Raw genomic sequence first — 16,741 nt, forward strand, 5'->3', positions numbered from 1 at the left:
TTAATTCATAGTTCGGAATAGTTTTTATTACGTTTGTAAGCATTGTTCAGGGAGACTCGCTTTCTGACAGTAAGAGCTGCTCAACAGTGGAATAGACTCCCCTTCCTTGGAAGTTTTTAAGCGGAGGTTTTAATCAGAGGGCTGATTTAACAGGGTTTTCCTTATGTTCATAAGTATATATAGCTATCAGGAATTTGTTGTTGTTGTTTAGTCGTTTAGTCGTGTCCGACTCTTTGTAACCCCATGGACCAGAGCACACCAAGCACTCCGGTCTTTCAGTGCCTCCCGCAGTTTGGTCAAACTCATGCTGGTAGCTTCTAGAACCCTATCCAACCATCTCATCCTCTGTCGTCCCCTTCTCCTTGTGCCCTCCATCTTTCCCAAAATCAGGGTCTTTTCCATGGAGTCTTCTCTTCTCATGAGGTGGCCAAAGTATTGGAGCCTCAGCTTCACGATCTGTCCTTCCAGTGAGCACTCAGGGCTGATTTCCTTAAGAATGGATAGGTTTGTTCTTCTTGCAGTCCATGGGACTCTCAAGAGTCTCCTCCAGCACCATAATTCAAAATGAGGGATAACTCTGGAGTTGGGGAGAATCTGATACCAGAGGAAGAAACCCATTGCCTTCCACGGCAAGCCCAAATAACAGGACTTGGCACCTGTCATAAGCAAGCAAATTCCCTGCTTTATAAATGGCCAGACCTGACATTCAGTATTGGAAAAGCAAGGGAGCCACCAGGCAATAAGAAACTGCTCTTTGCATTCATATGCTGAAGTGTGTTCTGAAGAACTGCATTCCTGAAGCTCCTCACAAAGTCAGTACAATTGCACCCAGGAGACCTTAGGCAATAGGATACTGGCACAGAAGATTAAAAGCTGGTAGGGGGAGGAGGTACAAAGCAACTCTTCAAAATTAGGATCAGCTTTCGTTTCTTTTAAACTTCTTTCCTCCATAACTTTTGTGGTTCTACCGCATGTGGTCTCTACCACACTGAGGTTGAAGAATAGATCTCTACAGTATAAACCTCCTGCAGTGATTACCCTAGCTTCAGCCCTTGCTTTATTGGCCAAGGTGACAGCTGTCAAAATACCAGCTGGCAAACTACTGAACAGAGAGATTCCAGAAGTCTATATGGAATCTGACTGTGCAAGGGAAATAATGGAAAGAGGGAAAAAAAACCTTGCCTACATAATGATCCCAACTTGCTGCTTATAGGAGTCAAGGTTTTGTCCCTTTTATGTTCCACTCACTGCATTTCCAGGACAGCTTGCAAAATACAGTGGTACCTCTGGTTACATACGCTTCAGGTTCCAGACTCCGCTAACCCAGAAATAGTACCTTGGGTTAAGAACTTTGCTTCAGGATGAGAACAGAAATCGTGCAGCGGCAGCAGCGGGAGGCCCCATTAGCTAAAGTGGTGCTTCAGGTTAAGAACAGTTTCAGGTAAGAACGGACTTCCGGAACGAATTAAGTACATAACCAGAGGTACCACTGTAAACACAAAATTGCATGTCCAAGTGATCCAAATTTTGCTCCGAAAAAGCTGCACCATGCAACTTGTATAAAATGTGCTGATCAAACAGCTTTGCATATCTTCTCTAACTTTGCTTAATTTAATCTGCATCTTTTTTTCTGTAATATATAGTACAATCCTGTATGTGTTGACTATAAATAAGCCCCACTGAACTTAATAGGTTCAGGTAAAGCGTGGGAATCCCAGCAATCTTATGCTGACTTCTATAGTTGTGGACAGGTAGCCAGGAGAAACAGTGAAGCCCAAGATTTTTAGCAAGCACTGCCAGCTTTCATTCATATTTAAAGGCTAGAATACGCACTTTAAAAACACAAAAGCCCAGGTTGTTTAAAGAATACAAAACAGTACCAATGAGTTTATGCAGAATGGAAAGATATATCCTGTTGGCCAAATGAGAGTGAATATAATGTTCATGGCTAGAGTGCTAGGCTTGGAAGTGGCAAACCCATATTGAAATCCCCACTCAACTATGAATGAAGCTCACAGTCTGGATTTGGAGGAAATCAGTATCAGTCAGCCTCACTTACCATACTTGTTGGGAGGCTAAAGCACTAGTCTGCATTCCTTGGTGGGTGGAACATGAGACTCTTAATTTCAGACAGTCGTTTACCCTCACTAGATTCAACATGCTGCCATCTGCCTTATTGCAGGGCAGATTCGAGGGTAAACCATACCCGGAACGAGTCTGCCCCTGTGGCTTGATGGAGGTAGAAACTGTCTCTCATGCCTTGTTACGCTGCCATTTCTACAGGGATATACACTCAGTATTTATTACCCCTGCTATGCAAAGATCTCCAAATGAATCCGAACTTCAATGTCTAAAATCCCCGGTAGAGGACAAGGATCCTGAGATCACGTTAAGGGTAGCCAAATTCTGTGCGATTGCTATGAAACCTAGGGAACAAGCTGTGCTATCATAATGATTAAGGCCTTAAATGATAATTTTAGGTTATATGTTAGTGACTAAGTTTTAATTTATATATTTTTTAAATGTTGCTATATCTGTATTGTCCCTGTTATACCTAATTGCAAATTCAAATGTATCCCTATCGTGTTTTATGACTTCCTTGATATTGTATGTGGGCTGGAACTGGTCTATGACTGAAATAATAATAATAATAATAATAATAATAATAATAATAATAATAATAATAATAATTCTTAATTTCAGTGTCATGGGTTTAAGCCCCATGGTCCCTTCCTATTCCTATGACTCTATTATGACAGTTTCCAAAAAAATCCCTTCGTTGAATTAGTATCTTTAGTCTTATCCAAAGACCAAAGTACGAAACTATCAAATTCTCCTCCAAATTTGACAATCTTTCTGCACTGTGCAGATGTTTGCACCTTCAAAGCATAAGGGTAAGATAAGCTACATTTACTAAAATTCCCACTTATACACAAGTGTTAAAGGACCTTGATCACTAGGCCACCGTCCAATTCTTAATTTTCCTTGAGCGAGTGAATGACAACAAGGTCGCACTGCAGGGGAGCCGTCCTGCTGCAGCTGATAGATTCTTGGACTTGGATACTGAAGCCCACTGGGTGCCCTTGGGCTAGTCTCATGCTTCTTAACCTCCTTTAACAAATGTGTCAGAACGAATCTGTCAGCAATCCTTCATTCCTTTTATGATCAAGAACAATGCTTAACCATGGTAAGTTTTTAACCCTGATTAGTATCTCAAATGGGACGCGGGTGGCGCTGTGGGTTAAACCACAGAGCCTAGGACTTGCCGATCAGAAGGTCGGCTGTTCGAATCCCCATGACGGAGTGAGCTCCCGTTGCTCGGTCCCTGCTCCTGCCCACCTAGCAGTTTGAAAGCATGTCAAAGTGCAAGTAGATAAATAGGTACTGCTCTGGCGGGAAGGTAAACGGCGTTTCCGTGCACTGCTCTGGTTCGCCAGAAGTGGTTTAGTCATGCTGGCCACATGACCCGGAAGCTGTACGCCAGCTCCCTCAGCCAATAAAGCCAGATGAGCGCCGCAACCTCGGAGTCGGCCACGACTGGACCTAATGGTCAGGGTCCCTTTACCTTTACCTAGCATCTCAAATATACATGGTGTACTTTAGGGGTGGAGAATCTGTGGACCTCCAAATATTGTTGGATTCCATCCAGCTCCCATCAGCCCCAGTTAGCATGGCCCAAGGCCAGAGATGATGAAAGCTGGAAGTCCATTGCATTTGGAGAGCTATAGGTTCCCCATCCCTGGTTCAGTTTGTCAGGCTTAAACCCTGCTTCTTGTAAAGGAAGAAACCTGTGAAACCTACCTGCAGCTGCAGAAGCAGGGTAATTACCTTATCTGCGGTTTGCTGGTTATAGGTGTATAGTTAATTCACGATGCGGTCTGCACACCCACTTTCAAGCATGGCTCCATGTTCTTGGTTTTGGTTGACACTTTACCCTTGTTTATATTTTCAGACATAAAGCTGAATGCAGGTTCAGTGCCTTGTGTGTATGTGTATGGGCTTTCTAAGCAATAACTCGTATTAATAAATGCCTCTTAACATAACAGGGTTTTATATGCACTGCATTCGGAAATGCAGCTTGCGTAAGAATTTGGCAAGAAACCAGGAGCTTTCCCCATGTCCGAACCCTGCCATCCCACATTTTGTCAAAGCCCTCATAAAATCTCCGCTGTTTCTGGTTTTGATTTACCAAAAATAGGCTTTTGTTCTCTAGCTTGGCTCTAAAGGATAAAAGCTGTCACACAATGGCAACAATTTGAAACCTACTGGGCCCTTTCAATTGCCTTATACCTGTCATTAACTTGGAGGGACTCCTCAAATTTATGTGCACCTCTGCTTAGATCACCCAAGCTTGCCTATTTTCCTGGGCATTGTTACCTTACTTTAAATCATCTTATTCTTCTCTGAAGATGCCAAATGCTTTTATTTCCTTCCTCTACTTGTGAGCTTCACTGACCGATGTTGCTTTGAAGCAATATGGTTCCCCTGATCAGTCACTAGGGCTTACCTAGCAGATGAGTGATGAAGTTTGTATTGGCCTCTTGTGCTGACCTCTTGCAGCAGGAGGAAGAACTCCAGGGGTCTGAAGTTGGCCTTCTCGTGCTGTACTAAGAAACCTGAGGTTCTGGAAAGCATTCAGATGTTCAGCAGCCATTATGCCTCACTATCGGGGTTGTGCACTCAGATCAAAAACAAACACCTTTGCAAACCACATTTCTCATCTTCTGGCATTTGATTGCCGCATCTGGAAAACATGATTCTGAAAACATAGGTTCTGAAACTGTATCGTGGTTAAGAGAAAGAGCTATGAGTTGGGGTGCCCCTGGTTCAAACCTCACCTGATCCTTGAACTTAAGGGGTCGTCTTAGGCAAGCAGCTCTTTGACAGCCTTGTTCCTCCTTATCTTATATGCTGACAATATTAATAATGGTCTAACTTACAGGGTAGGGACGCGGGTAGCGCTGTGGGTTAAACCACAGAGCCTAGGGCTTGCCGATCAGAAGGTCGGCGGTTTGAATCCCCATGACGGGGTGAGCTCCCGTTGCTCGGTCCCTGCTCCTGCCAACCTAGCAGTTTGAAAGCACATCAAAGTGCAAGTACCGTAGATAAATAGGAACCGCTCCAGCGGGAAGGTAAACGGCATTTCCGTGCACTGCTCTGGTTCGGCAGAAGTAGCTTAGTCATGCTGGCCACATGACCCGGAAGCTGTACGCCAGCTCCCTCAGCCAATAAAGCGAGATGAGTGCCGCAACTCCAGAGTCAGTCACGACTGGACCTAATGGTCAGGGGTCCCTTTACCTTTCTTTAACTTACAGGGTACTTGTAAAAACTACTGAAATAATGGAAGCAAAGCAAATTGAGTGCTTAGGGCAGGCACCCCCAAACTCGGCCCTCCAGATGTTTTGGGACTACAATTCCCATCATCCCTGACCACTGGTCCTGTTAGCTAGGGATGATGGGAGTTGTTGTCCCAAAATATCTGGAGGGCCGAGTTTGGGGGTGCCTGGCTTAGGGGAAAGTGCCATATAAATGCACTATGCGTTTATGCACGTTCAGGTACTTTGAATTGTACAGTTAGTATCTAAGCTACGCAAGGCAGCTAAACCTAGTAAACAGCCAAATGTCAAGACAGCAGTCAGGCAAATACCATTATGATTTAGTTTCCAGAGGAGTAGCAGTGTAAGTCTTTTGCAGCCAAAGCAGCAGAGTCTGGTGGCATCATAAAAGCTAACAAATTTATTAGAGCATACATTTTTGTTTTATCATCAGTTGCAAGTCTGTGTACTGGGAATAACACTTCGTGCATTGGGTGAAGTTGACAGTGGTCCCCAAAAGCTAATCTCGTGATCAATCTGTTAGTCTTTAAGGTGACTCTTTGTTGATTGTGGTATAAAACGTGTGCAACTGATCAGCTGATCTCAGAAGATACTCAGGGGCTGAAATCTCATGAGAAGGCAGGTTTCATGAGGCATCGCAATGATGAGGCCTGCATAGAGCCCCTTTAAAATGCAGAGGAAGTCCACTTTCAATATGTGGCTACACTGGGGAGCGGGTGTATCCTGGAGGTGGAACAAATACAGATCTACAGTGAAACTGACATTCAGGACCAGGAGTGCCAACGTGGCCCCACAACCGCGGGTGCCTGGGGCCATGGGTGCCATGCAGCATGCATGGCCCTGGCATCGAAATATGTGGGTGCCTGGCCCCTTCATGGGGAATTATGTGGCTGCTCGGGCACCCAAGGCCCCAGGGAGTTGGCATCTATAACCATCCAGGGGTTATGTACCTTTACCTTTATTATCAACAATTTGCATTAGTCACCATGTATTAAATAGATGCTGGTGGTGCTGTGGTCTAAACCAATTGGAAGGTCGGCAGTTCGAATCCCCGCAACGGAGTGAGCTCCGGTTGCTCTGTCCCAGCTCCTGCCAACCTAGCAGTTCGAAAGCACGCCGGTGCAAGTAGATAAATAGGTACTGCTGGGGCAGGAAGGTAAATGGTGTTTCCATGCGCTCTGGTTTCTGTCACGGTGTTCTGTTGCGCCAGTAGCAGTTTAGTCATGCTGGCCACATGACCCGGAAAGCTGTCTGTGGACAAACACCAGCTCCCTTGGCCTAAAAGTGAGATGAGCACTGCAACCCCATAGTCGCCTTTGACTGGACTTAACTGTCCAGGGGTCTTTTACCTTTATTAAAGAGCATGTTTGCAAACACCTTATCATGTTTCATTACTATGATTTATTTATTTATTTATTTATTTAGTTAGTTAGTTAGTTAGTTAGTTATTAGCTGTCATGGTTTCTTATAATTCTTATGTCTCCTGGGCTCTCCTGCCCTATCCATGTGAAGGTGAATGGAATCAAAGGATGTTCCTATCACGAGTTGCAGTTTTATATGCAAACTTGTTAAGGTTCCATCCATTGCAGATGAGATTAACATACCCTGGCTCCTCCCTAGATGGTGAGGTCTCTAGAGTGCCACCACAGTGGTCTTGTTGTTCATTCTTTCCCCCTCTCCCATGTCACAGTAGATATTATAGGACGTTTCTTTTATCAACCAAGCATTTTCTGAGGCAAACAAACCAATTCCAAAAAAGCCACAAGAAGTGTACGTGCCAAATACTATGTTAATGTTGAGTGGTAACCACAATAAAGTTTGGAGAGATTTTGAGTTATGACAACCGAAACTTGGCCACGTCACAACCAGACGAAGGCAGTGAAATTAACACCATACACAATAATGAAAGAATGTCAGATGTGCACAAAAGGGTCTTGAGTTGCGGTAGCTGTGGGAGCTCTTACTTTGAGTAAGTATGTTTTCTTTTCTTAAATTTGGAACTCTGTGCCTGGGTGCTGTGTATAAGGCACTCGGTTCCCTTTCTCTTCCCCCTTGCCTCATTTGCATTTCTGAAAAAGCCTCCCCACTTCTGCATCGGTGGGTAGAATTATGACACCATAAATTCTAACAGATTTGATTTGTTGTATAAGCTTTTTTCTTATTATTTTTCAGGAGTTTCCTAAACATACACCACAAATGCATTTATTAGTCTTTAAGGTGCCTCAAGACTCTGTCTCTCTCCTTCTGTGTTTTATGACAGACTAGCAACAACTCTGTCGTCTTTCCATCCTTCTGGTTCAGCACTTGCACTACAATAATACATGGTTTTTCTGGTGTGTGTGCTTTTTGTGGGGAGCTACCCCCAGTGCGATTTCTCACAGTCAGCTGCATGCATGGTATTCTCGAATGAAGCCAATTAGGAAAATGTCCTTTATATTGTTCTGAGCTCCCCACTTCCCTAAGCTACGTGATATTTTAGAGCCCCCCCCCTTTTTTTTACTTTCCCCTGGAAGAGAGAGTGCTAGACACTTGTGGGCTTTTTTTTTTTTTACCCTTGCAGGCATATTGAACATAACTGAAGGCAATCCGCATGCATACTCCAACCAGGCTGCAGATTAATTAACCCTAATGTGCCATGTTCCGTACATTACAGAGGATCAGGACAGGCCCAAAATATTTTGCTACCTGAGGCAAATGACAATATCGCCCCTTTCCACATACAGGAGCTGCCTAGCATAACAGTTGACTCTTACTGTAGTAATTGTTTCTAAATATGCATCTATACTTATACAGTGGTACCTCTGGTTGTGAACAGGATCTGTTCCGGAGGCCCGTTCACAACATGAAAAGCCCGCAACCTGAAGCGCCGTATCTGTGCAGGTGTGCGGGCGATTTGGCATTTGTGTGCATGCGCAAAGCGCAATTTAGCGCTTCTGCGCATGCGCGAGCAGCGAAACCTGGGAGTAACCCTTTCTGGTACTTCCAGGTCACCGAGGGAAGCAACCTGAAAAAATGTATCATGAAGCAAACGTAACATGAGGTATGACTGTAGATGCATCTATACATATATGTAGAGTATATGCACATTTTATGCAAACCTGTATCTTATTTCTTCCTCTTTTTTGCTAATGTATAAGTACCCCAGTACATAGCTAGTACTGCAGATTAGATCCCCAGAGTTATGTCGTCTGCACTCCATGGTTCCTTTACAAGACCCCATCCAACTGCCTTAGGGACTCCAGATTTGTGTAGGCATTCCTCCTTGGCCTTTTCTTCTCCCAAAGATGTCCCACAAGGCAGCGAGTACAGATTTTTCCTCAGGGTTTATTCCCGAAGCCTTTCTAATGAATGAGTATAGCCTCAAAACAGCAGAGATTTAGGATCACTGTTTTCTTTTCTCCTAGATGGGTTACCTTCCCAGGTTCTCCTTTTCTCCTAGATGGGCTACCTTCTCCCTCTGCTTCTCATTTTCCTCTACAGCATGTGCAGAAACTGCCTTCTTAACCATCAGACCCATTGCTTATTACTTATCATTATTTGTTAAATTTGTATACCACCCTTCATCTGAAAATCACAAGGCAGTTCACAACACACACACACACACCGAGCCTCCCAAACTCTGCACTGTTCACACAAAATCTGCTCCACCCTCTGAAAACAGGCAGAAGGTGATTTAGGGACAGGAACTTTTCATCTCTACATCCCCTGTCTGTGGAATCCCCTCCTAAGGAAGGACTCTTAGATAAAATAAAATAATTTTGTTCTGATGGCAGCAAAATCATTTTTATTTGCTTTTTGTGTGGAATGTAAGTTGTCTTGCTTATGGTTTTATCTGTTCTAATAAATCTAATTCTGCTGTTTGTCTTTTATATACTTAAAGAGTGTATGGTATGCTGCCCTGAGAAAATTTGCAGAAGGGCGGGATTTTAAAAAAAAATTACAAAGTAAACAAATCCTTTCTTTTGGGCTGCAGAATCATCATCATCCCATCAAAAGAATCTGCATTATGAATGGCACATAGATGTCAGAAGGAGGGCGACTTGAATCACTGGGCCTTGTTTCCTGATATGCTTCATAAAGAGGCTTTGGGGAAAATTCAGAATTCCCTTCCTCTCTAAATGAGATTAGCAGCTGCTGCTGCCGGTTTTGACACCTTCACACTATGGGCACTGCTGCCATTGACAGGCGGTGTGTATTTTAGGAAACCAAATGCTTATATTCCAGGTGGTAAAATCTCCCCAGTAGTCTCTTTCCCATGGAAGATTTATATGTCTTCTGTTACTATTTTTGACCACGGATGTTATGCTTTTCAGAGCTCATGTGAAAATGATTGGATGGCCAATGTTTATTTCCTAGTCCCTTAGCTAACATATAACTTCTGTTTTAATAGTTGTTGTCTAATAGCCAGGTACATGTTGCAGAGAGTATATCTAAGAATACTTAGAAAGGGGTAGAATGATGTCCACGCTAGCTGAATTTTCACAGCAGTTTAGGTCCATTGTGCTTTTCCTTTGAGGTCCTTAATGAACCGTCTTCCTATTTTTGGCACTTAAGAAGGACGGAATGCACCATTTCAGCCAAATCCCACTGTTATTATTTGTCCAATACAGCAATGGTTACATTCACAAGTTCACTTGATATGATTTAATTACTTCTGGGAACACTTTAACCACTCTTTGGCTGATACAGTAATTTTTAAAAAGCATTAGACATAAGAGATCACTTGCATACTTTTTTCACATTCCCAACTTCCACAAGCAGCAAGAAATTCCAGTGGCAGTGGTTACCAAGGTTTGGTTTCCTCTGGAAGGAGAAATTGCTGGGTATGTATGGTGTTTTGTAATATTTTGGGTATATTTACAGATATACTAAATGAGAATAAGTGGAGACAGGCAGCAGAACTCTTGCAAGGAGCAAATCTTCTGTTCCACATCATATAGCCAGAGAAACATCCCTGTGCTCCCAAAATTCTTTTAACTTCCAGGAACAGCTCTTAGCTGAGCTCTGTTTTTGCTGCTCATTCTGTTCCCAAAAACATTTTTATTGTTCTCACACAAGCAATCACAGCTTCTCCGCTCCCTTCAGCTGTGTGTGTGTATAGGGAAAGGATGAGTCATCTTGCGCAAAATCAATAAACAGTCTTGTCACACCTTAAAGACTAACCAGTTTATTATGGCTTAACTTTTATGGACTACAGTCTACTTCATCAGGTACATGCATAGATGGGTTCATCCCACGTTGAGACAACTGATGAGTAAGGACTCTGCTCCTCAGATATTCTGCCCATTCAAGGAGGCTCCCCTTGCTGGAGGCTGTACTTTTAGAGAGGGGACCATATATAACCCAGTAGTGTAGAACACATACAATGCTCAAAGATTGGCCCTGGCACAGCTCCTCTTAAAAGCATTAGGCAAGAGGTGATGTGGAAGACCTCTGCCATAGACCATTGAGAGGTGCTGCTTATCAGGGCAGACAGTGCTGGGCTAGAGATGAACGGCCTAAGCAGCTTTCGAAACAAAATTTTAAAAATCCTTCCAGTAGCACCTTAATAAAGGTAAAGAGACCCCTGACCATTAGGTCCAGTCGTGACTGACTCTGGGGTTGCAGCGCTCATCTCGCTTTATTGGCTGAGGGAGCCGGCATACAGCTTCCGGGTCATGTGGCCAGCATGACTAAGCCACTTCTGGCGAACCAGAGCAGCGCATGGAAACACCGTTTACCTTCCCGCCGGAGCAGTACCTATTTATCTCCTTGCACTTTGACGGGCTTTCGAACTGCTAGGTTGGCAGGAGCAGGGACCGAGCAACGGGAGCTCACCCCGTCGCAGGGATTCAAACCGCCGACCTTCTGATCGGCAAGTCCTAGGCTCTGTGGTTTAACCCACACCTTAGAGACCAACTAAGTTTGTTATTGGTATGAGCTTTTGTGTGCATGCGCACTTTTTCAGATACCTGTAACTAAGGCAGCTTTGTAAGGGTTGTGGTGTGAGCATGCAAAATATCAAGTTTCCCTTGGGCAAACACATCAGATGCATTCCTTAATCACAATCAGGTCCAGGAGCCATCATGGGTAGAAGTAAAAAAAAAAGAGGGGCAATTAGTCTGTGCTGGCCTGTAGATAAAAGGAAAGGTAAAGGAGAAGCAGGGCTATGAAGAGTTTCTTGAAGGGTAAGAGCAAGAGGTTTATGCTTTTTATCTTGTTGACTCTGCTCAGACCCAGCCCTCAGTCTGGAGCCTGCTAATCAGTTCCCAGCAAAGACTCTCCTCCCTGAAAGAGAGGGGAGGGGTTGTGGTCGGGAGCCTGAGCCCCGCCTAGCAGGGGGCGTAGCCCCCTGCCTTCAGCTCACCTGGCTGGCGCTCACGCCCCCTCGGAGGGCCACCCAACCAGGTGCCACTGAGGGGGCGTGTTCAGCAGCTTTTGCTGCAGCGACAGCCTTTCCCCGGCCTCATTCTCCGTCGTCGCCTCTTCGGGAAGTCCCTCAGCGTGTCATCAGCTAGGAGTCATCTCAGTTATCACAGGGAAGAGCCATGAGGTTTGGAGTCGGGGGAGGGGTCTGTGTGTGTGGAGGCTGCCTGGTTCCTGGCTTGCCTTTTAACTTTAAAAACCCAGGCAGCCAGGTTTGCCTTGCTGTGTCTTCTTTTCCGGGTAAAAACCTACATTTAACCTTCTATTTCCCCCCCCCCACTCCTGGTGCCTGATTTGTTTGTGCAGCCTGAGTGCGAATTAACCTTTCTTAAGCTGCAGCTTGTTCCCTTGCCCAGCACATGCCCCCAGCGAGGTCTGAGTGTGAGTGTGGCTCCGTCTTTCTTTCTTCCTCGTATCCTCGCTTTCCTTACCCTGCCTCTGCCTTGGTGGCAGTGCGTTTTTATTTAATTTTTGGCCAGGGTGCTTGTACGTTTTCCCCTCTATTGCCCTTACCTGTCCAATTGCATGGCTGGTCTGGGTGACTGAGTGGGTTTGCCTTACATTTTAATTTGTTGGCCAGTGTGCTGGCGCGTTTTCCCTCTCCATTGTCCTTGAGAGCCTGGATAGCTCAGTTGGTTAGAGCATGGCACTGACAATGCCTAGGTTGCAAGTTCGATCCCTGTTTGGGACAGCTGAATATTTCTGCATTGCTTGGGTTGGACTAGATGATCCTCAGGGTTCCCTTTCCTCTTCCTCTCTAATTTTAAGTTGTGTGTGTGTGTGTGTGTGTGTGTGTGCTTGCAGCGTGTGTTTGTGCTTGCTGTTTATTGTGCCTGCCGTTTATTTATTTATTACTCTTCTAGTGTGGGTTTAATTTACCCTGCCATCCCTTCCATTGGTAGCACTTGAAGCGGGAGCCCCCTGTAAAATTTTAAAGGCTGCCGGGGCTTGGAATAGACTGTGCGCTTAAACCTCACCCGTCTTGGTTTCTCTAAGCCACCCCCCCCCCTTTGCTTGATGTTTGGGGGAAGAAATAGGGCAGGGCTTGGGGTAGACAACTCAGGGTTTCTGATCAGGGAACCATTCCTCAGCACTCCATGTCTATACGTTTAAAACCTTTGAGGGTGTGCCTTTGCCTGGTTCTTGTCATTGGCTTCACTTGCCAGTACAGGCTCCCTAAAGAAAACCACTTTTACACAACAACAACAACAACAAAAGTTTTCGGCTTATAGTACCTTACTGAAAAGTCCAGGTTAACCCACGGTTTATATTTCCATTTCTTTTTGGCTCACTGTAAAGGACAGCTATTTTCCTTTTCTTCAAAAACTTCCTTGCCCAGCATGTTCATTTTACTCCCCCCACCCCTCACCCCTCCCAACTCCCCCCCCACGCTTTCCTCCTCCCTCCACCCATCCTCCCTCCCTCCCCCCACCCTTTCAGGAGATACATTGGGGTCTTGGGAGTTCCCTTTGCTTCTTGCCAGAGTCATCACAGTTGCCAGACAGGTTTTTCAACTCTCTGCTCTTTCAGCAGCTCTAGTTGCATTGTCAGTTTAACTATCCAGCAGTTTGACCAATTGCAGTCTTTTGTCTGTTTAAGTACCCTTATTTCAATCAACTGGTATTGAGCCGACCTTGTGGGCAAAGATTTATTTTTCTTTGTTTGGCAAAGTTTCCTTTGTTTCAAAGAAGTTTCCCCAGCAGTGGGATATTAAGAGCAACCCCACCCCTCCTTTTCTGAGGGCCGCTGGTGTGGGCCTGGAATCTTATTGATTTCCTTTTCTCTTAATTTGGCTGCAGCTTCTGAGCATCTCCTTGTAAGCAGTTATTTTCAATTCTGTTTGATTACTTGGCAATGCTTTGTGCCTAGATTTGCCTATCATTTAAAAGGGGCAACTCTTATTATAGGCAACTATCTTCTAATTCTGGCTGACTGGAGTTGGGGTTGCTCTGTGTATGGTATTGTTCCTTGGAGCCAGGTGCTAATATGTAGTTGAGCGCTGCTGCAGTGCAGTTAAGTGACGTATAGCTTGTTCATTTTGTCAGCAGTTACGCAGAGCAACTGATAATAGTAATTCCTACTCATAGCTATAAATCCATTGGCTATTAATTGAGATACTATCGATTAATAATTAATCCCTCAACAGTGCTCTGAACTTTATTGATGCACAATAATTGTATACTAGCATTTAATTACAGTTAAGTTATTAATCGAGTGATGATATTAATACTAATTAAAAAATAACAACAATAATAAAATAAAGTAATAAAATAAAATAAATTCAAAATATAAATAATTAATAATTAATAATAACAATAAATAAATAATTATAATTATAAATAATAAATAAAATAATAATAATTAATATTAAAATATAAATAAATGAATAAAAATTAAATAAAATAATAATAATAATAATAATAATAATAATAATAATAATAATAAGTGACAAAATAAATAGTAGGCACATTTTTCTAGTGCACAGAGCAGGCACGGGTGCAGTACCAGCACACACTGCAGTTGTCAACCGTCATAATAATAAACCCAAACCCATTTCGCAGTTCCTTAATGCCTTCAGATCATTCATTGTTGACTATGAATAGCGCTTTCTCTTAGCTATTCTTTAGTTCAATTTGCCTTGCGTTTCTTACTTCCTTGTTTTGCAAACCAGTGGCCAGCCTTTAAACTACCCAGGTGCAGGCCCAAGCCCTCAGACAGGAACGGCGGCTGTGCAAACTAGGTCTCAGGCTTGCTCGCCGACTTTGAGAACTGCACCAGGGCGCCTGCATGGAGACTGCCGGCCCGTATCAATAACCCGGTTGCTTCCAGTTCTTCTAGTTCTTTGCAGAATAAGCAGCCCAGGGTCCAGCTTCCAGAATCAGGCACCTCATCAGCCAGTGATGATGAGTCAGAATGGCTTACGCCCTTTCTGGGGAGGCCGCCGCTATTAGCATCTGGCAGTTAGCCCGTATGTCGAGAAGAAGCCATCAGAGGTGTATCGCACTGGAAAGCTGGGCCTTAGAAAGGATTTAAAACGTAAGGTGTGCTGGTAATTCAATAAAGGGCAATGCCAAAGGCAGTCTTGTAAGTACCCGCATTAGTGTGAGAGATGTGTGGGGGCTCACCCAGCCACAGCGTGTTACAAAGGGAAGCGGCCCTTTTGGGGAGGTCAGGGCTTCCACCACTCTAGTTCCAGACGAGCCCCCACAGCAGGGAACCATCGATAAAGTCCTTCTGGGTCTAGCATTTTCTTCAATTCAGCTTTCTCCTCTCCTCAACCTTTTGTCTATCCATCCGGACGGAAGTGCAGCATCCTATCTTTGGAAGGGTTTCTCAGAGGGTTGCAGAATCCCAGTAGTGGCTCCTTAACCGCGAAGGACTCTCCTAATCAGAAGTCAGTAAGGGGAAGGACGCTCGCCTCACCCAACGGGCGGCTACAAAATGTATCATTCCATAACACCTCATACAGGAATTATTTATTTATTTATTTATTTATTTATTTATTTTCCTGGGTAACCTGCCTTTTTCTCCCAGATCAACTACAAGAGCAAGACCACAGCTTTAACAAAATGACAGCCCAAACAGGAAGACACATGGGAGCAATGATACTGCTTTGAAGTGTTCCAGATCCATTTCCTGTTCTCCCAATTAGCAGGGCAGCTGTGGGCAAAATTGCAAAGAAGTACAATAATGATTTAGTCCTTAGTCCTATAATCTAGTAAGCCTTTAAGCCCAACAGGCGAAATCACATAATTTCAATGCTTTAACTATATTAGGGAACATGTATAGTTAGTAAACAAATTGCTAGTTTGGTGAGAAATAACACTTCACTGAAGTGGATAACGCTTTGGCCAAGAGCTCACCTTTGGCAATCTTCTAGAACATGTTGCATATGTAGCAGTTTTTTCTAGCTTGAGTGTAACTCAAACCTGACATTTACAGTACCAGATAGAAGTGTTCTGGAATGTCCTGGCTGTGTCTGTAGTACAACAGTTTTGGGAAATCTGTAGGAGAGCATCCCACCAATCTCTTGTCATACTAACAACCGTGTTATCAGCTAACAATCAAAAGTGCTAAAATTTTAGCTACATTGGCAACAGGATGTTGGATAGAAGCAACTGGTTTTCTGAAGCTAAAACTTACAATTTTGTTCTAGGAGTTACTTGATCACAATATAGAACTATTTGTTTATTCATTATGAGTTTTACACATGATGAAAACATATACTCAAGCAGATATTCTATAATCACTGTACTATACTATGATACAGTGCATAATGGACATCCACATTCAACTAGTCTGTGTGTCAGCCCCCTTCAGATTCAGCACAGAGAGCACCAAGTGACTCAGAAACAAATCAGAAGTTTAAAAGTCATGATACAAAATGAGGCTTGGGGCCTATGTGCATATCTAACCTTAAAAATAAAATAAAATAACAAAAACAAACAAACAAACCGCACCACAGGGTAAGACTCCCAAAATCAGTTAAGACAGACCTTGAGATCTGGATCACGTTTCTGCAACGCTTCAATGTAGTCTCCTTATGGCAGGAAATCCTCAACCTGTCCTCAAATTGCCAGGTTCACTGATGCCGCTGGGTCCTTGGGCTTCAGTTTATTCTTTAGGGGACGCTGGTGATTAAGGGAGTATTAGCGTCTGTCGCACCCTCCACCCTCAGGTCTTACAAGAAGGCCTGGTGCGATTTCTTGGGCTTCAGGTTTGGATCTTCGGGGCTTTCTGCTAGCGCACCTCCCACCACCAATGACGTTTTTGCAATACCTTTCACACCTTGATGACCTAGGGCGCACACCTAAAACATTAAAAATACATGTAGCCGCCATTAGCTTCTTTGCTACGGTCACGTTCTCCGATCCATGCAGTGACTTCCTGGCCTTCCTAGAAAATTACAATGGGGTATCTCTATGGCAGGACGTTTTAAATCTGTCCTCAGACTTCCAGGTACAATCGGACGCGGCCGGATCCATAGGCTTCGGCCTGTA

The 16,741-nt window shown here is 44.0% G+C and overlaps 1 protein-coding gene across 1 annotated transcript in view; it reads left to right on the top strand.

The window, feature by feature from the left end:
* Positions 1–16,741, top strand: part of CCBE1 (collagen and calcium binding EGF domains 1) — a gene marked incomplete at its 5' end in the record, with an annotated part of 163,809 nt that overhangs the window by 59,948 nt on the left and 87,120 nt on the right. The window lies entirely within an intron of this gene.

This window comes from Podarcis bocagei (assembly GCF_964188305.1).
Source record: "Podarcis bocagei genome assembly, chromosome: 11".
NCBI classification, from domain to species: domain Eukaryota; kingdom Metazoa; phylum Chordata; class Lepidosauria; order Squamata; family Lacertidae; genus Podarcis; species Podarcis bocagei.